Consider the following 23329-nt stretch of genomic DNA (forward strand, 5'->3'; position numbering starts at 1 on the left):
TCCATGGACGCTTACAAAATGGTTAGATATATGCAATGAATAAAGAGACTTTCACAATGATGCTGATTACACTGTGGATTGTACAAGGTTGTTCCTTGTGTCTGTTTTAGAATTTAGAATAACAAAAATGAGATTAACAAATTGATTTTTATGACATAAAATATATTTGAGAGTCAACTGTGAGTATTCATGTAATTAGACTAATAATGCAAAGACATTTTCAAACAGATTATTCCTATTAACCTTGTTTAAGTTAGTAAGACCCAGTAATAATGTGATCCAAGTAGTGTACGTTTCCTCTCTCTCCATCCCCATTCTGCTACCTTCACATATATTCAATTTTCTTGTTATTTTGTTGAAGTACAGTTTGTATGCAGTAATACACAAATCTTAAGTGCACAGTTCAATTAGTTTGGCAAATGCATATAACCTAATATATTTTCTCAGCTCATATTACTAGTGCCTTTATTGTAATTAACAGCATGAAACACATTCTGAGTGGTAGGATGGTCAAATATATATATGGAGCATTTTACATATGCACTTGTTAATCCTCACAACCCCACCTGTTTCATACTATTATTTTGATTTTGCAGATAAGAGTTGAGTTTAATAAGATTAAATGACTTGCTGAGGGCACCAGTGAAGCCTACCTTCAAACACAAGCTTAATCACCGTACTAAATTGTATCTCCTTCACTTCTGTAAAAGTGAGCCTGTGCCTCCTGTCTAGGTTGCCAGAGTTTCTTTTCACTATGATGAAATTCACAAAAATTCTCTTACTCAAAATTCTTAGTTATTACTTTTGATGAGAATATTTAAATCAAAATGGGATCCAAATCAATGTATAGGGAGACAGCTAAACGTTTTCCATGATCTTTTTGTGGTTCATGAGCATGATGATCGGGTGTTCACATGCTTGTGTGAGATGTGCCACGCTTGAACCTTGTTATGATGTTGGCACATTACCCATCTGATCCGAAAAAAAAAAAAAAAAAGAGTTTTCCTGTAAGTCAAGGGTGTTCTTGAAAAGAGAGCTCAGATATCATATTATATATGTTAAAGTAGAATACATCATGAGCAAAATGTTCTAATTTAAATTTAGTGCATTTTATCTTATTTGGAATATTGTCTGTTATTTTTTAACTGATGGCAATATATTTTGATGCTCACATAGAAAGCATTTTGTATATACTGTTAAAAAGGAAAAATGATTATACTCTGAAGAGAATATTTGCCTATATTACTGAAGAACAATTCATACATCTAAACTTAGTTATGCAGTCTTTTTTTACTTCAAATATTTTTTCCATGTGATATCCTCTAAAATTTTTTCTTTTCTTTCTTCAGGATTTTTTTTCTACGTTTGTTATTTGGGCCATTCTTCAGCCAAGTTGCTAAGCAGAATCTATAAAGAAGTAGTTTAATCAAATATGTTCCTCAAATTGTTTTAAAAATATGTATATTGCATCTTGCTGCAGGGCTTTACTTATCTAATTTTTAAAATATTGATGGATGTGTAAGAGGCTTTCATTCTTTTTTTTTTTTTTTTTTGAGACAGGGTCTTGCTTTGTTGCCCAAGCTAGAGTGCAGTGGTGCCATCTCGGTTCACTGCAGACTTGACCTCCTCGGTCCAAGTAATCATCCTGACTCAGCCCCCCACATAGCTGGGATGATAGGTGTATGCTACTATGCCAGCTAATTTTGTATTTTTAGTAGAGATTAAGGGTCATCATGTTGCTTAGGCTGGTCCTGAACTCCTGAGCTCAAGCAGTCTGCCTGCCTATGCCTCCCAAAATGCTAGGATTATAGGCATGAGCCACTGCAACCGCCCAGGGCTTTTATTCTTTCACCATAGAGAATTTATAAGTATTACAGATAAACAAGAAAATAAATATTAACATGGATTCATGGTTCAAACCTACAAATGTTTTCTCCTAATACTAGGTTCTCTCAGTCCTGTGAACCAGGAGTTGTACTACTTTTCTCTTTGGGCTTATGAAACGTCTAGAATAATTAATTAAGAAAAGGAAAAATATTTTTAAGTCAAAGGATTTTCCTCATCTATTTAAACATAAATCTCTACAGCACCATAATCCATGCAACCTCAGCATCAAGTCAGATTTTTTTTTATCGCCTGAAAACTGCTAAGTGAATACATTTATATATAGAATTAAGATAATGGAAGCATACATGATTGAGCATTTAAACTAGTTATATGCAATATTACTACTCGAAATAGGAATAAAATTATTCCCACAGCCTGGTTTGTGCCAACATTTTGGTTATTTAAATGAAGTAAAACTTTCTGTTTACTTCACTAGACATGATGTGAAATTATTCATAGAGTGAAGTAGTGAAATTTTGTTTGCTTATTTGCCTACCAAATCATACCAAAAGAGTTGCTTTCTGTTCATTTAATGAGTACTTATAAAAAAATGAAGCTATTTTGTAGTGATTGTAAATACTCTAAGTGATCATTCCAGACTACTTTACAAAATTCTAGTTAGTTTGATGCCATGGTCATAAAATCAACAAAGGGTGCTAGATTTTGAGAACATAACAGTAACAGAAATGATTGCATTATGCTTTTGATGTATCAAATTTAGCACAGTAAGCTGTCATTACTCCAGTCTTATGCTAAATAACACCTCACTTTATGCAATACATCCTGATATGATATTAAATACATATAGATTCATTCTGATTTCTATAAACTCTGTATTTGTTAAGCTTTCCAATTCATTTGAATGAACTTTGAAGCACTGGGGAATACAAACAGTTGTTCATTAATTTACAAATGATACTTCACAGAGCAATATTAATTCAAAAGATAATCACATATATTTTGTGAGGCACTATAGCCTCACGAAATATAATACCTTAGATATATTTTGTATGAATTACTGTTAGTAGTTTGGTACTTCCTGTTGAATCACGTGTTTGACTCCATCCCAAATGGCAGATTTTCACTTTATAGATTAGCAGGTCTAAGAAAGAGTTAAGGTTCAGCTGAATGCTAATGATCACTTCCAACTTCTTTTTATCATCTAAAATGTATCACTTAAGGTGTGAATCCCATAATCATATAGAAAAATACATTTAGTCAAAAGGATGTCCAGTGTGGTTAGACTTTAAAGGAGCCATTGGAATGAATCCCCCCTATCTAGAAAACTCTTCCACTAGGATATATGCCTATGACTACATCATTTTATTCATGATAATTTAAATGTCCTTTGCCAGAAATACCTTTACTGAAGTAGTCCACCCCAAAAATGTTTGTTTATAGTCTGTCTTCCTCACTAGAGTGAGATCAGGTCAGGGACTTTCCCTGCTTGGTTCATTTAGAGCAGGTCTGGCAAAGGGAATGCATGTGTATTTGTCTATGGAATACATGACTGAAAAATGGATGACCGTAGAGGTAAAAAGAACTTTTAGTATAATCCAATCTATCCAGTTTATATCAAGGAAACTAAGACTATTTATAAAGGAAACTAATGGTTAATTGAGTTCCTCAATATTCTGTACTATGAATTGAGGAAATAAATACCAGACACAGTTCAGTCCTTCGGGACGGTTTGGGACATTCACTCTTGCCAATAGAAGATGGTTAAGAAGTGTGGTTTGGGAGCTGGACAGACATGGTTTTGGCTAGAGTTTGAATTTTAGCTGTATCACTTACTAGCTGTGTCCCTTTGTGAAAGATACTTAATCCTCCTAGTCATTCTCTTCAACTGTAAATGGAGATGATGCGTATCCATTGGATTATTGTGAAGCCTAAATGAGATCTTGTATCACAGAGCCTCGCACAAGGAAAACTGTTATAGCTGTCATTGTCATTGTCATCATGACCATTTAGTCCCTGTCATATAAATTGTATAGGCATTTAATCCACTATTTTCTATAGTATCACCATAGTATTTTTTCCCCAAACTTCATGTATTTAGAACTCCTTAGTTCACCACAGCTGATACATGAAGTTTATGAGGTTGTTATGCTAGTTTAGAATACTCGATAATACTAATAAGAAATTTGGTTTCTGTACTAGTTTATAATGCCAATTAATATTAAATATTCATCAATCTAGTGTTTCTGATGCCCAGACCTAACAGGTATTCCACAGAAAGACTATACTTTTATCTGTAATAGATATTTGATATAAGAAGGTTCCAAATTCAGCTACAGAGGTTGACACTCTGCGGAAAAAAAAAATTCAAGATAAAATGCTTTTTTCTCCTCCTCTTCGATTTTCTAACCACAATAGAAAAATTCCATCAGTCAGAAACCATTCAGAAGAAGACATGGGTAATGTCCAGACATATAAATTATATAGATGCATATTAATAATCCTCTATTATATAGAGTCATCTAATTTGAATTTCTATTTTTTGAGACTAAAGTCAGATGTAATAGTATTATTAAAAAACCAAAGTTTTCCAGATGTATATTATTATGTCATAACCACTGTATCAATACATTTCTCTGTATAATAGAGAATTTGCTTATTTTCGGTACTAATTTTAAAATATACATCATTTTTCATATTCATTAGAATTTATAAACCATCCTAAGGTGCATCGTTGTTAAATTGTAGTTTTCAAATGTAATAGAATCTGTAATTTACTGTTAGAATTAGAAAATATGAATCAATTGCTTAGCCTAAAATTTTTTGTTGGAGAAGAAAATACCATGACAACTGATTGTCTTCAGAATCATCTAGGGCTGATTGATTCATAATCCAAATTTAGAGATTGTTCGTATTAGAATCTGAGAAAGACTTCATTTTGTTAATTCAGCAAAAGAAGTACTAGTTATATCTGGGCAAGTGGACGTTAAACTTTATGAATGCCAGACTGGATTAGTTTCCTCATTTGTACAGTTAGCTTAGTGATTTCTAAAATCTCTTTTCCTTTATTTTCCTTTTTCTTCTCCTATCACTCTGTTGTCATCCTGCACACAGATAAATGTGTGTATCTACATGTAACATGTATACACAATCCGGTTCACGTATCTGAAAAAACTATTCACTCCTGACCACAGGGAGCATGTCTTAGTTTTCTTTAATCTGAAATGTTGGAGTCTGATACATCTTAGACTTTAAGTGAATATTTCTTGAAAACTTTTTAAAATATCTCTTCATCTATTAAAGAGATCATGTTCTTCTAAGAGAACTATATTAGTTTTCTATTGCTGTTATTACAAATCACTGTAAACTTTAATGGCATTAAAACCACAAATTTATTAATTTTATAATTCTATATAACTACACAGACCTGTGGGTCAGAAGTCTGACATGGACCACACGGTGCTAAAATCAAGGTGCTGGCACAGTTGCATTCCTTTCTCAAGTATCTGAGAGGGATCTGTTTCCTTGCCTTTTCTAGCTTCTAGAGGCTGCCCAAGTTCCTTGGCTTGTGACCCCCTTTGTCCACTTTCAAAGCTGGCAAAGGTGAGTTGATTCCTTCTCACATCACATCACTGTAATTTCTGCCATCTTCATATCTCTTACTAATAACTCTGGTCCTCCTGCCTCTTCTTATAAGTGCCTTCTGGTAACATTGGGCCCACCCAGATAATCAGGATCATCACTCTAACTCATCATGCTTAATCACATCTGCCAAGTCACTTTTGCCATGTACTGTAACATATTCACGAATTCTAGGGATTAGGACATGGACATCTTTGAGGGCTATTTTTCTGCCTAGGACTCTGAGGTATGCTAGCAGCTGAAAGAAAAACATCAGAGGTCTTTTCCTTGTAATTATACAGGGAAGTTGCTTCTTGCTTAGCAAATACAAGTGCTTAGGCCAAACCTGTCTGAGATTTTAGCTCAAAAAGAAGTGCTCCATTCTTTAAGTTTAGATTTCATTCCAAATGTGTAACCAGCAATTGCTTTCTATAGTCCTTTATTTATGGCCTATTACTTGAGATCCTGATACAGTAAATTCATAATGCATTAGGTCATCAGACAATGACATGGTTGTGTGTGGTACATGGTCAATTTTTTGGAACTTGACCTAGGAGTCTCCTTTTCTCCTACTGCTAACTATGAAAGCTCTTATGAATCATTTTTGTTTGTCACTGTCCCTCATTTTCTCATCTGCAGATTGCATATGATCATTCAATCTGTCTTATTCAACTGCTAGACTAATAAGATCACAATGAAAAATGTTCTATAAAGTATAGAGCTGTCTTTCTATACAGCATACCTTTCTAAGTCTTCTCAAGTGGGGGGCTTTTGTACTGAAGTGTTTTATTTACTTTAATGTAAACATGCACCATGGTAAATCTTTGCACATTACTGAAAAGAACTTAGTGTTTAATAAAATCGTACCTAATATTCCCTCAAATGTTAAACTTTATGGTAAATTAGACAAAGATTTATTATGCCATTTCTTTTTTTGAATGGTAATATTAGTGCAAGTGCCAGTTGATGGTCTCACTCTTCTTTCCATAGTTCTGTTACATAAATGTGAAACTTTAATACCTAAATAATTTTAAATATATTTTTAATGAGGAAGTCTTCAGGGCAATGGTTTTCCAAGTTATTCTGTGACAGAAGGCGTTTTGCAAGAAAATATTGCATTGAGCTGCCATATATAAAACAAATATACGTGGAGTTACTCTGGTTGTATAAGACAATACGGCACCAAGTCCTTTGGTTAGTGCCCCCAAAACACATATTCCAGTGTCTGCTAATGTCACTGGTTTCTAGGAAACACAGCGGGTTTCAGTGGATAGTGTTATTAATTTGTAAAATATTTAATAAGTATTAAAATATGCTAAATAATATATATTGGTATCAAGGAGCTATGGGAACTCTAAAAAGAGGGTGTGTGTGTGTGTATGTGTGTGTGTGTGTGTGTGTTTATGTGTATAGCAGGTTAAACAAATGTGTTCTCCAAAAATTTATTTTGTAAATGTTAATGCTAACTCAATGTTTATTCTTTGAGCTAACCTCACCTATAAAACCATAACACATGAAAATTAACACCTCAAATTGTTTCCTTGAAAATTATGCTGTAAATTTTAAAAACATGTGTTTCATATATATTGTTTCTATAATATGCATTATACACACAGTATTTCATTCCAATATAACATTCTGCATAATTTTGAAAGTCTTTTCTGCATCTTTCCCCCAAAAACAGAGAATAGAGGCTATAGTGTTGGGCGTTTAATGCCTGAATGAGCACATGAAACATTTTTATTAATCATCTTATGAAAGAAATATTTCACAAGATTTTTTTGTCATAATAACATATGTAGGTTAGTTTGTAATAAGAAATCTTATAGTTGTATTTTTTTCTCAAGCTTGGCATATTTTGTAGTCATTTCCAATTTCATAGTAGAATTGAGAATTTGGTTCATACATACCTTCAGAAATGATGTTGATACTTTAGCCTGGTTAATTGTCTAGGATGTGCATCTTGTGTACTTATGAATATACTTAAAATGGATAAGAGAAGTAACATATAAAACTTTAAAGGATGAGTATTTGGTAAGAGAGAGAATTCTATTTGTTTTTTAAAAATATGGCATCATGTTAATCCATTATTTTTATGTGTGTTTTGGAGAAATTGATTACTTAATGTTTCACATAGGTACACAATTTAGCTCATATTTGTCATCAGAATAAAATATCTTGTGAGAAACAGGTAATTTTTCAAGAAGATTACTTATTTAGTAAATAAAACCATAAAATGTTTTAAACATTTTGGTTCAAAATTTAAAAGGCCACGTATGTTTTCATTCTTTATAAAAGGTTATTAAATTTAGTTTTAAACTTAATTCACATAAAGGGTATTTATTATGATACTAGGGGGTAATTGCACAGTTCTGTATTCACTTCTTAGATTTCTTTTTTCCCCATCATCCCAGAAGCCAGAATATAAGCTACATTTCTGTTTGTATTGGGCCTTTGAGAGACTATACTGTATAGCTATTGGAAAAACTTGCATATGTGTCCAAGTTCTGCCTCTTCTAAAATTAATTGCCATAAAGGAAGTTGGTTAGCCACAGAGAGTTTCTTAGGCTTTCTAAATTTAATTTATTAGTCCCTAGAAAGTTCAAGTCTGTAAATACTAGGAGTTTTTACAAGGAAGTTATAAAGAAGTAAATGACAAGCTATTTGAAAGTGCATGACATTGTGTATGACGTATATTAATTGACCAATGAATGCTTTACATCCCTTGATCTATTAACTAGAAATTAAATGGCAGGTAGATAACTCCTAAGTTTATATCAACAATTTCCCCTCTTCTGAATTCCACGCTCATATATCCAGTTGCAATAATTGGCTTCTTGACTTAGATATCTAATAGACATCTCATACTCTTCCAATTATTGCCTCCAAATCTGCTCCATGCGTTATAATATGGCAACTCCAGCCTTTCAGTTCCTCTGTCAGAAATCCTGAAGGCATCCCTGACTCCCCTTTCTCTCTTACACCTCACCTCCAATTTATCATTAGTCCTCCTTGCAGGATAATCCAGAATCTGGCATTTCTTACCATCTCTACTGCTATAACTCTAGTAGGCTAGCATAACGCCTAGCCCTGATTACTACAGAAACCTCGTAGCAGTTCTTTTGGCATCCACCTTTCCCTCACTATCTATCCACAACATATTTGCTTGAGTGATCCTTTCAGAACCTGAATCAGTTAATGTCAATGCTCTGCTCAAAACCCCCCAGTGGTTCCCATGTTAGACCTTACAATTGCCTACATGGCCCGTGCAATTGGGCTCTTTTTTCTTTGTGATTACCTCATCTCTCATTACCTTTCTCCTCACTTACTCTGATGCAGCTATACTTATCCTTACCATTCTTTTTGCATGCCAGGCACATTCTCATTGTGCTGGCTGTTTTCTTTGCCTGGACCGCTTTCTCCGCAGTTATCCCCATAGCTCACTTCCTCTCTGCCTGTGTCTTCATGTCTTTGATTAAATGCAACATCTGTATGCCTGATCCCTCATGGAGGACTCCCATTTCAAATGGAAACCCCACCCTCCTTCATACCAGCCCTCTTTATCATACTCTAAAAGACTTATCTTCTAACACCTGCTAAAATTTACTCACATATTTTTTAATTTTTTCACTTGAATGTGAGCTCTACAATGTTAGCTGTTTGTGTGTGTATGTGTGTGTGTGTTTCAGTTTTGTCTACTGATATTTCCCAAGCATCTAGAACAGTGTCGGGCAATTAATAGTTGCTCAATAAATATTTGTGGAATGATTTGGGTAAACCGCAATTTGATTAGAAAAATGTGTTCTTAGAGTTCTTTCATTTCATGCAATATTGCTTATTTAAGAGGAATCAACAGATTTACAAGAAAAAAACCCATTCAAAAGTGGACAAAGGATATGAACAGACACTTTTCAAAGAAGACATACATGAGGCCAACAAACATATGAAAAAATGCTCATCATCGCTGGCCATTAGAGAAATGCAAATCAAAACTACATTGAGATACCACCTCACACCAGTTAGAATGGTGATCATTAAAAAATCTGGAGACAACAGATGCTGGAGAGGATGTGAAGAAATAGGAACACTTTTACACTATTGGTGGAAGTGTACATTAGTTCAACCATTGTGGAAGAGAGTGTGGCGCTTCCTCAAGGATCTAGAAATAGAAATTCCATTTGACCCAGCAATCCCATTACAGGGTATATATCCAAAGGATTTTAAATCATTCTATTATAAATGCACACGTATGTTCATTTCAGCACTGTTTACAATAGCAAAGACTTGGAACCAACCCAGATGCTCACTGATGATAGACTGGACGGGGAAAATGTGGCACATATACACCTTGGAATACTATGCAGCCATAAAAAACAATGAGTTTGTGTCCTTTGTTAGGGACATGGATGAAGCTGGAAACCATCATTCTCAGCAAACTGACACAAGAAAAGAAAATCAAACAGTGCATGTTCTCACTCATAGGTGGGTGTTGAACAACGAGAACACATGGACATAGGAGGGGAGCATCACACACTGAGGTCTGTGGGGGGGTACTACGAGAGGGACAGTGGGGGGTGGGGAGTTGGGGAGGGATAACATGGGGAGTAATGCCAGATATAGGTGATGGGGATGGAGGCAGCAAACCACATTGCCATGTATGTACCTGTGCAACAATCCTGCATGTGCTTCACATGTACCCCAGAACCTAAAGTGCAATTTTATATATATGAAAAAAAATTAATCCATTTAGACATATCTTTTAGAGTAGCCAGTTTGAAATTTGGCAAACAACTTGAAAGCAACCTAGATTGCAGTTAGAATATTGTGGTAGCTTTGCAATTGTACCACCTGTGATCAGTTCCTTTTTCTGTCACATAAAAAAGCTCATTGTAGTGATCAATTTCTCAGACTTTTTGTGAGCTCGAATACTTGAAATAATTAACCAAGTAGTTGATATCAAAAAAAAAAAAAATCTGGGTTTCTATGTTTTTGAATTTGTTCTCCAGTACTTGTTTCTTAAGCATGAAAAGTCCATACATGTGAGTATTAGTTTTATTATTGGGGAGGCCATTCTTACAAGATAAGGAATTATATCTTTAAATGAAAACAAAATTTCATTATAATTTGTTGATGTAAGTATTTCTCATATGTAGCTGGCATTTTTCACTCACTAACATGTGTATTCTGTCACCATATTTCAAACTGCCCTTCTTATGCTGGATTTGTGACATTGTGCGTCATCAAGAGCTGTTCTCAGAAACGCAGATTCAGTTATGTCTAACAAACGGGCCAAATATCTAATCTGCCACCATTAGAGCTATATTAATCTGCTTCTATCCAGTGGAGCCTTGGCTTGGATCACAGAAGGAAACACCACATCTGTGTCCACAGCTGTTGCCTTTATTAAACAGGACCCATAGCATGATATTCTGGACAAGGGACTTTTAAAGTGTCTAGTTTTTTAGGTGTTGGGCAAAGCCTTTCCTTTTGTGTTCTGGGCTTCTAGCTCACCACCCATTTTTCCTCTTACAGAATGTTCACTTTCTGTCTTCTGGGCACCCCTACATTAGTTTCTGTTGCCCTTATTAAAACCTCTTTTCCAGAAGCAATCTATTATTTTTGTCTAGTGAGAACTATTTACCCTAGAAGTGTTTGTTTTTATATCTTAATTTTTAAAGAGTAATTTCAATAAAAACATATTAATAAGATGTAGAAAAACTATTTTAAAAGGGTCTTTTTGGCACTATAAAAATCCCAGCAGGTAGCTCTGCCTACTTTTTTGTTTTATAATATCTATTGTAGCCTCTGTTATTATTATTATTTTTTTATTTTTGTTACTAGATGTTTCCTTCTGGTTGTTAAATGTCTTTTCATCTGTTTAGTGCCACTTAGAAAATCTAGAAATAAACACAAAATGAAAATCATATATATTTTTACCATTCTCTAGAAACCATAAATAATGCTGGTTTTTTAATTCATACTTACTAGAATTGGGGAAGATATTTAACTGACTCTTAAATTTGTTAGGTAAAAAAATTGGTTATTTGCTATAAAAGTTGAACATTTTATGTTGTCTAGCCATTTGTATTTTTTCTCATGAATTGTCTGCTCATTTACATTTTAAATATTAATATTTACTTTATGTAATAAAGCATTTCAAACGTGTTGCTTTACATACATTTAATATAGTTTTGAAATGGAAATTTTTAATCATTTTGTGGTAGACATTATTTCATTTTAAAAGTTCTAAAATCAGCTTAGCAACACATTTTGTCAGTATTTTCTTCTAAACTTTTTCATTTAACTGATTTTTAACATAGTTCTTGAATACTTTTGGAATTCAGTTATACAAATGGTAGTTTGCATATAATAAGCAAATTGTGTTTTTTTCCCTAAATTGCTGTACAAATTTGTCAGCCAGTTTAATTGAATAATGTATATTCTTTTCTGTTGGTGTGTGATATGTTAGATCAATTAAAATAAATTCCACTAGAGTTAGCAAACTAGGTGTAAATTGGCTATGTTTAATTAGAGGTGGAAGCCAGATAGTACGGTAGAGAAATGGAAGGCAGTTCAGAATTCTGACATATGAAGAAAAATAGAAAAAGAGAGAAGGAGCGGGAAGTGGTTTGGGAGATAAAAATCGATATTTGCAAAAAGAGAGGGACTTGAGTTTGTATACTGAAGGCAAATTGAGGGCTGAGATGGAGAAGGTGAAGACACAGGAGATATTAGGCAAAAGATTGATGAAACTATATATTGGAAAAGGCAGGAAAAAGGAGTGTAACCCCCAGATGGATCTGTTAACATGGAGTGAAGATGAATACTGTTTCCTCTATAGAAATAGAAGATACAGATATGGTGCAGGTAGGTTTTTAGGAAGCAGGGCCTGAAGTTCAGGAAGATTCCATAACATGTCCTCTGTTTCTTCTATAAATTAAGAAGGAAAGCATTTTCTGAGAGTGAAGAGGAAGGAAGGTCATACATCTTATTTATGTGTCTTCTCCTTCATTCATTTGCTAAAAAAAGCTTATGAATATTGCCATGTGCCATTTTCTGTGTTAAGACTAGAAAAAGTGCCCAAAAATGAAGTGCACAGTGGAGTCTACCAAACCACTTCAGTTGTGAGTCACCCAGGCAGCCACATGAAGAAAAAGACTCTGTTACTGTTCCAGTGCAAAATCTAAGTCACCATTGATTGAAAAATGAGATCTACTTGACTAGGTGTTGCCAGTTTGGGAAAAACATTTTCAGTTTAGTTGATGGCATCAAAAATTTTCAAAAGGCTTCATGTTGATACAGATGGATAGATATGAAACCAGAGGTTAGTTTATGCACATATATTTCCTTGCTCTATAAACTGGAGTGTAGTACGCTCCAGTAGTAAGGATCATACCCAGCCCTGGGTTCATGATTTCTAATATTTTTGCAAATTAAAGGAATCAGAGATCTGTGAAAAAGTGACTTATCCTAGGAATGGTTCAGGAATATACAAGAAAAGTTTGGAGTATCTTTTATTGCCCATAAATTAGGAAATACACACACACACACACACACACACACACACACCACACACACAAACACACACAATGATGGTAGTATGTGAATTGGACACAGAAGCCAACTGAAAGAGTTCCCAATGGCTAAACAGCTTAAGAAACAAAATGAATAAGGTAGTATTAGATTATAGCCCAAAGTATAAAATAAATATTCATGATCCCATACTAGTAGAAATGATTAAAAATAAATAGATGGGCTAAATAGCATGTCTCATGTAATAGAATTCCAAGTAGTTTATGTGGATATTGTCCCCCTTAATGATGTATAGTATAACACCCCATTCCTTAAGTGTGGATTACTCACAGTAGTTCCTTTCAAAGAGTACAGGAGAGAAATGGGCAAAGACAAAGAGAGACTCTACATTGGAGAAACCTTACAAACACCACCTCAGCCAGATGATCAAGGTGACCATCACAATAAATCATGTTGACAGTACAGACCTATAATGTAATGTGATTAGGATACCAGTTTGCCTATATGGTTGTCTTCCCCCTAATCCATAACTCCATCTTATGAAAAACAATTCAGACAAACCTATTTGAGGGATATTCTGCAATATACATGGTGAGCATTAAAACTATCAAAGTCATCAAAAACAAAGTCAGGAAAAACTGTCAGTCAGTAGGAACCTGAGGAGACATAAAGACCAAATGTATTGTAACATCCTAGATAAGGTCCTGGAACAGAAAAAAGACAATAGCTAAAAACTAAGTACATCTGAGTAAAATGTTGGTTCTATGTAATAATATGTCACTATGGTTCTTTAGTTACAATGAATGTATCATACTAATATGTTCATAGCAGGGAAAACTGCAGGGGGCTACTGGTGGGGGGATGCAGTATATGAGACTCTGCTATCTTCAAAACTTTTTTGTAGAAAGCCATTCTAAAATAGAAATTTTGTTTAAAAAACAAAAAAACCACTCTGCAAATTATACACTCTTTAGTTATTATGAAGCTGCTCTTATACCAAGAGATGACAAATTCAGTAAGTACTATTTTGAAAAAGTGCCCCTTTGTAGAGGCCCCAGAAACTGAGGGAGTGATATCTACTTTTTCTTTCACATCTTTCAGCAGAGGAACCGGGTAAAATAGTCAACATTTTACAATGTTACTGCTTGGGGTTTAGGAAATTTCATCTCCCAGAAAGGTTCTATTTGCTTATTTTTAATTACACAATGGAATATTTGGCAGCACATAGCACATTTTAAGCTCTAAGCAAAATGATTTTCCAGGAATTTCTGAGGATATTAGAGCCTACGTTTACCATTATGAGAGGCACCTGAATACTGACTGCTTAGAAAATTGCAGCTTCATCACATTAGGTAGTGTCCTGTCACCATGAGAGTGATGACATTTAGAAGTGCTAGGCTCCAGGGAAATTGTTCACTGGGAGAAAAAGACTCAAGGTAAAGCATATTATTTATTATTATTGTGGTAACACCTATCATTATATAAGCATTTAATAATGCAGTGTTATTCATAATAGAAGTCACAAAATCCTTATTCATTCTTATTACTCTGGGCTTCCTGTGAAGAAATATATTTGATTCTTTTCACAGAATTAAGTACACAGAATCATTTCTGCTTTGCCAAAGGAAGTTGCCAAAGGCCTGCTCCTCTTCTGCCTACATATATATTTTTAAATGGCATATATTCCCTTGAGCAGTGATTCTCAGTCTTTCATGTTTTACATTTTGTCATATGCTATATTAAAAATTTTGAGTCCTGCTATAATAGAATCAAACCATGCTTATAGTCATTGAATGCATATAGATTTTTATATTTCTATTATAAATTTATATAATTGTAGCAGTAAACTGTGTTAATACAGTATGTTAGAAATATTTGTAGATGTTGAATAGACTAGAGAAAATCGGTGATTTAGTAAAGTATTGTCTATTTTACAATGTCTGCTGACCAACATTTAAAAAATCATAGTTTCATATGAGAAAAAATTGGCCAAAAAAAGCATATAACATGCAGAGTGAGAAAAAAATTTGAGTACTTACCCTTAGATTATTTATAAAAATTATTTATGTCCCACTTACATTATCTCTGTGTCCCTCTGGTGGTGCGAATGTAACCTGGAAAGAGAGTCTAGGACAGCATTTCTTATTTCATGTATCAATTTACTAGCTATTTCTGGGAGTGACTTAATGACAACAGAAGAGCCTTTATACTAAGAACATTTGTCATGTTAAGTGATAAATATTGATAGAATTCTTTTCTTCATTTTTGATGCAAAAATTCTAGGTATAAATCTCAAAGAAATATATAGTCTGTGCATTGTTTAAATGTTTTTTTCTATGCTTAAATATTTAATTGAGCCGAACTCAAGACTACATAACAGACTTAAAGTTTGTGATAGTTTTGTATTGTGCTCTCAGGATGCTCATGGCCCAGTAAGGGGCTAGGCACCTAATCAGATAATTTCAATAGATATTTTTTTAATTCAATGATACAAGTGAGTGTATTGTGTTTGGATAGGGGTGGGCCTAGGAAGTTGTTTAAAGAAGTCGAAGTGGTAAGGCTTTGAATTGTGTTTAAAAAGGTAGACAAGTGGGAGCAAGAAGTAGTTAAGGCAGAAAGAGCAAGAAGCCAAAAATGATGAAAATGCAGGGAAATCACAGCCCATTTTTTGTCATGGAAGGAATAGTTGCTAGGGCCCATGTGGTAGCAAAGGCCAAGTCATGGAGGGTTTTCATACCATGTTTAAGATCCTTTATTCTGTCATGGAGAACCAGGCTATTCCAAATCAAAGTTGCATCTTTTTTTTTTTTTTTTCCTGAGACTAGGTCTTACCCTGTCACCCAGGCTGGAGTGTAGTGGTGTGATCTCTGCTCATTGCAACCTCTGCCTCCCGGGTTCAAGCAATTCTCCTGCCTCAGCCTCCCAAGCAGAGTAGTTAGGACTATAGGCACGCACCACCATGCCCATTTTTAGTAGACAGGGGGTTTCACCATGTTTTCCAGGCTGGTCTTGAACTTTTGGCCTAAGGTGATCCACCTGCCTCGACCTCCCAAAGTGCTGGGATTACGGCATGAGCCACCATGCCTGGTTTCAAAGTTGTGTTTCCAATCTACTACATCATTCTGGCTCCGTGATCAGCAAGAACCAAAAATTTAAAATGTAAAGTTTGGAGGTAGGAAAAATCACAATTGCCATAAACCATGGGACTCATGAGGAGTCCTCAACTCCTGGAGGGGAAATGGGAGCAGAGATATTGGCTGTAGATGAGATGGTTGGTAGTAGACCTGAATACTTGTATACTTGGAGGTTGAATGGTTAGAAGGAGCATGTAGGAAACAACACAAAAGAAGAGATGTTTGATGAGTGATTGGGGAGGTTGGGAGAGATGAACAATTCATTTGGAACTTCATCTTAAGGTCATGAGAGACATTTGAGTTGAAAAGTCCAACAAAATAATCTGAAGTTCAAGATGGAGATGTTTTAGCTTTAGATAATAATAATAAATATTGAGGGTAAAATTGACTTTCTTTCTAAAGAGCTCTAGATTTTTGTTTCTTTAGACCACCATTTTATGAGGTAATTTACCATGGTACAGTGACCGAATTAGCAATAATGTTTGAAGAGTTTTTGTTTATACAGATTCTCCTCAACTTGTGATGGGGTTACACCCTGATAAACCTATTCTCGGTTTCTTACGAAAATATCGTAAGTTGAAAATGCATTCAATATACTTAACCTACCAATCATCATAGGTTAGGCTAGCCTATCGTAAATTGTGAAAAGTCATCTAACACAAAGCCTATTTTATAATAAAGTGTTAATATCTCTTGTAATTTATTGAAGGCTGTATTCAAAGTGAAAAGCAAAATGGTTACATGGATACTTGAAGTACGGCTTCTCCTGAGCTCGTGTTGGCTTCACACTATTGTAAAGTGGAAAAATCAAGAGTGGAAACTTAGTAAGTCAGGGACTGTCTGTAAAATTTCTATCAACTTAAAACAGAAAAATCTAAAATAATACTTAAGACATTTTTGTTAATCTTAGAAAGAAAATATCAGATACTAATGATATGATACATTTTTGTTATTTACTCCACTAAAGCATAATTTTGAACTCTAGAGATATAATTTTAATTTTATCTCTAGAGTTAATATATAATTTTTGAAAAGGTAAAATTATGATTTATAGGGATATAAACATAAGTCAGAGATTTTTAAACTTGTAAGTTTTAAAGTTTATGAGGGAATCAGTAAGATGTTAAAATCAGGTCAAATGAGAATATGACTCTCAAAAATCTGTATTTTCAATCAACCTAAATGAATTTGAATTGCTATGAACAGTGTTTTTTGCATTGTCATGGACAAAAAAGCCTTTGCATTGCTGTAAGTTTGGTCTAACTTAAGGTTCATCCCTAGAATTGTTAAAAAGTCTAGTAAAAATAATCAGAAATACATATTCTATGTATTTAATAAAATCCCCACAAGACTTGCCAGAAATTCCTCAGAATTCAATTGAAAAGACACTGGGTAATTTCTTTTGTTCATTTCCGGACACTGTGAAGAACATAATAAGAAACCTTGAAGAACTTTTGAAATAGTTATATGATTTCCATCTCAAGAAGCCACAGTCTTTTTTAATGGTAGCCACCCCTCAATGTTGCAACATCGTTAAAGAGAATTTGTTTTAGAAAGGCAGAAAATAAACTATTTCATGGGTAATAGCAACTTATCATTGTCTAACAGATACAAAATCCATCAATGACATTTACTTTCTCTGAAAAAGGTATTAGCTCTTGAGATGGTTGCAAATAGGTTTTGTATTATTTTCCTTAATCTACAAACTGTTGGATGTAGTTTTCCCAGTTGTATTAATTTCTAATGGAATTTGTGAAAATACACACTAAAAATTACTTAATCATTTTCAAGATTTTCAGATTTTTATGACCTTTTTATCTGTTTCCCGTATTAGTATATATATGTTATATTAAACTGTAAGGACCACACAGTTTTGGTACATCCAAAAGAGATTCCACTGAGTTTTACTGACATCATTGAAACAATTTAGACTGATTTCAGTCAATTTATCAGTCAGTAGGACTTTAAATAATGCCACTAAATGAGATTAAAATATTTCTGAGTTATAATACTACCAACTTAAAGTACAGTCACCTTTTCTGGCTTGTTTCAAAAGATGAGGTAGTGAATATAACACACACCTGGGACTAAGAAAACTAATTTGTAAGTCCCGCCTCCTCCACCAACCATCTGTAAGTCTGTTACACTTGCAGTGGCTTCCAACCTTGGCTGCATACTAAAATAACATGGGGATATGTAAAAATCCCAGTTCCCAGGTTTCCCCCTAAAACAGTTAAACCTACGTCTCTGGTGGTGAGACACAGGCATTTTATTTCTGTTTGAAATTTTCGAAGAAGATATCAAAATTTGCAAGGCATAATCAAATAAGTCCATAATATACTTTTGCCTATACCTAATATTTTGCTTGTTTTTATTTTCAAATCATCCTAGGATATTATCATTGATTACTCAACTGATTGACATGGTTTGGAAAATAAAAAGGTATTTTGGAAGGAATATTCTTCTTTTTGCAAACTATGCAGGAAACTTCTATTAAATTCTCTAAATGTCATTGATCTCAAAAAACCCATGCATCATATGTGTAAATTATACTCTTTGTGTTGTGTTTAAAGTAAAGCATGATTGATAACATTTGATGTGAAAATATAAGCAATGACGGTAACTTTATCATTTCTAAAAGGACAGACCCTTGAGACAAAGAGTAGAAGTAATGTCAGTCCTGTTTCTACAAGATTTGAGCTATGTGTCCTTGAGAAAGTCATTTAAACTTTCTGATTTTTAATTTCCAGGTCTATGATTATTATACTTTAGCCTTTCAGTTATAGATTTGTTTAGTGTTAACATCACTTGCCTGAATTATAAACTTATTGTTAGTTAAGCATCCTAGAAAAGGTTGAGAGACAGTGCAGCATAATAGAAAGCATATGGTTTTTGGAATTTAGCGTGATTTCAGATATTAGTTGTGTCTTACTAGCTGTGTGACTTTGGCATGTGACCTAACCGAATGAAGTTTATGTAAAATGCTTTCAATAACATGTACCCGTCTTAGCCCATTTTGTGCTGGGATAACAGAATACCTGACACTGGGTAAATAACAAAGAACAGAAGTTAATTTCTAGAACAGTCCTAAAAGCTGAGAAGTTCAAGATTATGATATTAATATCTGACAAGGTTCTTCTTGTTGGATAATCGAATGGCAGAGGGCAAAGAGAGGGCAAGAGGGGGCTGAACTCATCCTTTTGTAATGCTTTTAATCCCATCCATGAGGGTAGAGACCTCATGAGCTATTCAACTCTTCAAGTACTGCATCTTAGTACTGTTACAATGGCATGTACATTTCAACATAAGTTTTGAAGAGGACAGATATTTAAACCATAGCACTTTATTAGAAACTGTTTTAAGAATTTAAGGAGGCAATATATGTTAAGGGCCTATTATACTGCCTGGCATATAGGAGATACTGAAGAAATGGTTGTTGATAGTGATTATAATATACCACTAGCATGTTAAATGTGTTTCTGATTGGATGACCTCAGAATATATGTCAAATATGTAATACACTGACTCCTTTTTTTACAAAAGCAAGTGTTGATGAATATATCAAAGTCCTTAGCTTAAAAAGTCCACTTTACACATCTGTAGGTAGTGATTTGGGAAGTTCCTAGAAGACAATTTATATGTTGTATTAGATAATGACAAACTGGAAATGCTAGCCTTATGGACACTCAGACTTAAACTCTGGAAACTGGGTTACAATGCAAAGAATCTACAATGAACTGACCTTCCACAGGACACGTGGAATATTCTGACTAACTCAGAAATCTGAAGCAGACTAGAGCATTACCGATCTCCTTCCGATCTCCTTACTGATGCGGAATCTCACACTTTTTTTTTTTTTTTTTTTTTTTTCAGAACATGAATTGCTTAGTATTTTCTGGGCAAGAGGTTATGCCAAGGAAAGTTTTTGACCTTTCAAAACCTCCCAAAAGTAATGGGAGAAGTAATAACAATTATTATGAAAATGTAAAGACAGGCATTTTTTTTCCATAGATTCTTATTCAAACTCATTAAAAAAGCGATGGGTATTAGGTATTCATTTTAGTGAAGTCTCTGACCATTCTGGATAGTGATACCTCTAGATCTTTCTTTATGTGAGGTCAATTAGTGAGCCATTGGTGAATTTCATTTATTTCCTGTTTACTAGAGTGGCACTTAAAATAAGTGGATATATCAAAGAAAACTATGATTTGCTTGATTTGTATCTTGCAAAATGCTAGTGAAACAATCCTGTAATTTACACAGCTGGTTCTATTTCACATGTATTTTCAATGTGCTATAATCAACATAGTCATTAGCTGGCATATAGAATACCTACACATTTACATGTGTGAAAAATGAAGCCCCAGTGTCTGGTTTGTGCTGCATCATTTCTTTCAGGGTATGGGATTCTCAAGTTATTTTCTAATATGGTTTGTTTAAATTTTGAAAGTTGTCTTCACTGTGATTAATTTAATAGTAAAGTCCGATTCTAGAGACAGGCTCTCAAGCATTATGTTATGGCCTCTTTGACTACAAAAGTCAAACCTTTTATTTTCTAATTTGTTAAGTTAAATATTTTTCTATGTAGTGAAGCTTAACTAATTACAGAGACCAGTGGGAATTTTAATGTCACTAACATAATTTATATTGAGATAAGTTTTATTTAAAAGAATAAGCTAAAATATTTTATTCTATGAGGCTGAAAACTATAGCTAGGATGAGGAACTCTTTTCTCGCAATACAAATTATAGAATTTGAAAGCAGGAAGAGCATCTTGTTTGACTCCTCTTTGTACAGATGGGAAAAACAGCCCCAGGAGAGCACATGTTTTGCTGATGTCTCACAGGCATTTACTGAATGGCAAAGTTGCCAGTAAAGCCTTGTAGTTTGACTGTGTCAACAACAGAAATGTTTTCTTCTATTTCATACTTTCCAATGCAATTCTAGGAAATGGTTAGTAATTTTGAAAGTTGGTTTATTTCTTTCGGAGCAGCTAGTGCCATTTGCTGTACCTGTTATCATTAGTGCATACCCCCATCGATTCAAAAAAGTTTGATTTAGCAGCTAACTTAATCTAGGTACCAGGAATAAAACATGACCAACAAAACAAGACATGGCCCTTCTTCTTGACCACTTTACACTGTGAAGAAGGGGCTGGACTATGGGGATTACTGTGACACTTTAATCAATGGGGAGAAAAGAGGATACTTTCCCTCTGAGTATATTTGGATTGCTTGGGTGTACAAAGTTGTGTGATTATTGTAATTCCTAATCAGAATGTTTTTCTCAGTTGTATAATGGACACCATGATGACATAAATAAGCTTCTTTTAAAATTTATGCTGTATTTCTTACAGCTTCCTCCTATAGCAACCTGAATATTTATTATGATTTAATTCTACTGGATATCCTTAAGATTATATTTATTTACAAATAAATAAAAATCACTGGAATGTGACCCCTAGGTTTGTTATTATAAAACTTAGCAATTATCTTAAATATCAGTTTTTCTCTCTTCAGGCTCATTCAGTAGGTCAGGGAAATGTCATGTGGGGCATTTTTCCCTGCCACTTTGACTATGGTTGTTAAACTAAAATGTGCATATCAATCTCCTGCTAACTTGTCAAATGCACATTCCTAGGTCCCAACCTTAGGATTATGACTAAATAAACCTGGGATCCTGAATGTGGCCCACAGAAATCCATTTAGTAATGCCCTGTTTACAAAGAGACTCCTAATCTGGGTGGACCAAGACACATTTGAGAAACACTGACTATGCTATGTTCTTTTCTGAAGATAGACAGGGACTCATGTCTCCCTCCTTAGCAGCAGCTATTCTGTCATGAGTAATTCCTATATACTATTTGAATATCAAAATATTTTTATCTCCCTAAGAATGGGGAGACACAACATATTTGCCCCGCAAGAGTAAATTGCAAATAAAATTCTCAAGAATGAGACTGCTTTTTAAAGAGAGATCTTCTCAATATTCAAATAAATTGCTTAGAAATTTTTTTGCATGAATGAAGGTTAAGAATCAATTCTTTTTACAGCTTGAGGGGACATGTTTTGAAAGCTTTCTAATCCTTGCTATGACAATGACTGAACTTGTAGAGGGCTCAGAGTTAAAGCTTCAAAGATGTTTAATACTGTTGGAAAAAAAATGGGATTCATTTGGGAGAAGATCTCCAACTATAAACAAATTTATCCCTTTACGTGTGGCTAAGAAAATAACTGAATTCAAAAAGAAAGCGAAAGCAATAGATATTTTGAATAGAAGACAGCTTTTTAAAATTAAGTAAACTGCTCTGTTATTTAAAAAAAAAAGCCTTCCTGATTTTGGATTGGAATATTTCCATTTTTGGAAACCAAGATTAATGGATATTTTGGATCTGAAGTATTTTTTTCTTCCAGCTTTTTCCCCCTTTTGCATGTAAAAGAGAATGGTGACCATTTTGTTGTTGTTGTTGTTTTTTTGGTAAAAGAGTTAATAAATCACTTAATAATGGATTTAAATGAACAGAGGCATAATCAGATTTTTTTTTTTTTGGAAAAAAAAGGCTAATTATCTAGATGCAACACTGTTAAATAGAAGTTTCTGTACTGATGGATTTTTTTTTATATCTATGTTATTGTAACTGGTAGCCACAGTCACGTGTGGTTATTGCATCCATGAAGTGTACCTAGTGCAACTGAGGAATTTCAGTTAATTTAATTGAACTTGCTACACGTGGCGAGTAATATTGATCTGTGTTGCTAGAGAAGAATGTGTAAAATGTTTTTTATAACTTTAGGGGTAGCAATTGTCATTTTTATGAGAGTAGGAAGTATATGATTATTTACTGTTGTAGTTTATGTGACTACTGTTGTAGTTTATGGCTTCTTAAGGAGTAGTTCTTTAACTTTGCCATACTTATAAAGATTGTTATTATTTATTCTCTCTTTTTGAAAGTCCCTCTCTTAAAGCAAGTAGTTATCATGGAGTCAGTCTGGAAACTCCTATTACACAACACCAGGAGTGGCCAAATTATGAATGGTGCACCCCTGGAGTTGTGCACACAGCATCCCTGGCTGCCCCATAAGCTGAGTCACTTCTCAAGGAAATGTCCTATTCACATTTATGTCCACAGTGCTTGGTATGGAACTGATTACTGACAAATCTTTGTTAAATTTAGTAAGGAATGTATATCTCAATTT

General features: G+C 34.1%; 1 protein-coding gene and 1 non-coding gene across 3 annotated transcripts in view; both read left to right on the plus strand.

Moving 5' to 3' along the window:
* The window catches only part of PDE3A (phosphodiesterase 3A), a 316106-nt gene that overhangs the window by 133954 nt on the left and 158823 nt on the right, over positions 1-23329 (plus strand). The gene's annotated exons all lie outside the window — the stretch shown is intronic.
* On the plus strand, positions 875-978 carry LOC119471565. Its single transcript, XR_005200635.1, has one exon. It is a non-coding gene; the product is annotated as a small nucleolar RNA U13 (small nucleolar RNA).

This window comes from Cebus imitator, unplaced genomic scaffold, assembly GCF_001604975.1.
Source record: "Cebus imitator isolate Cc_AM_T3 unplaced genomic scaffold, Cebus_imitator-1.0 Scaffold2, whole genome shotgun sequence".
NCBI classification, from domain to species: Eukaryota; Metazoa; Chordata; class Mammalia; order Primates; family Cebidae; genus Cebus; species Cebus imitator.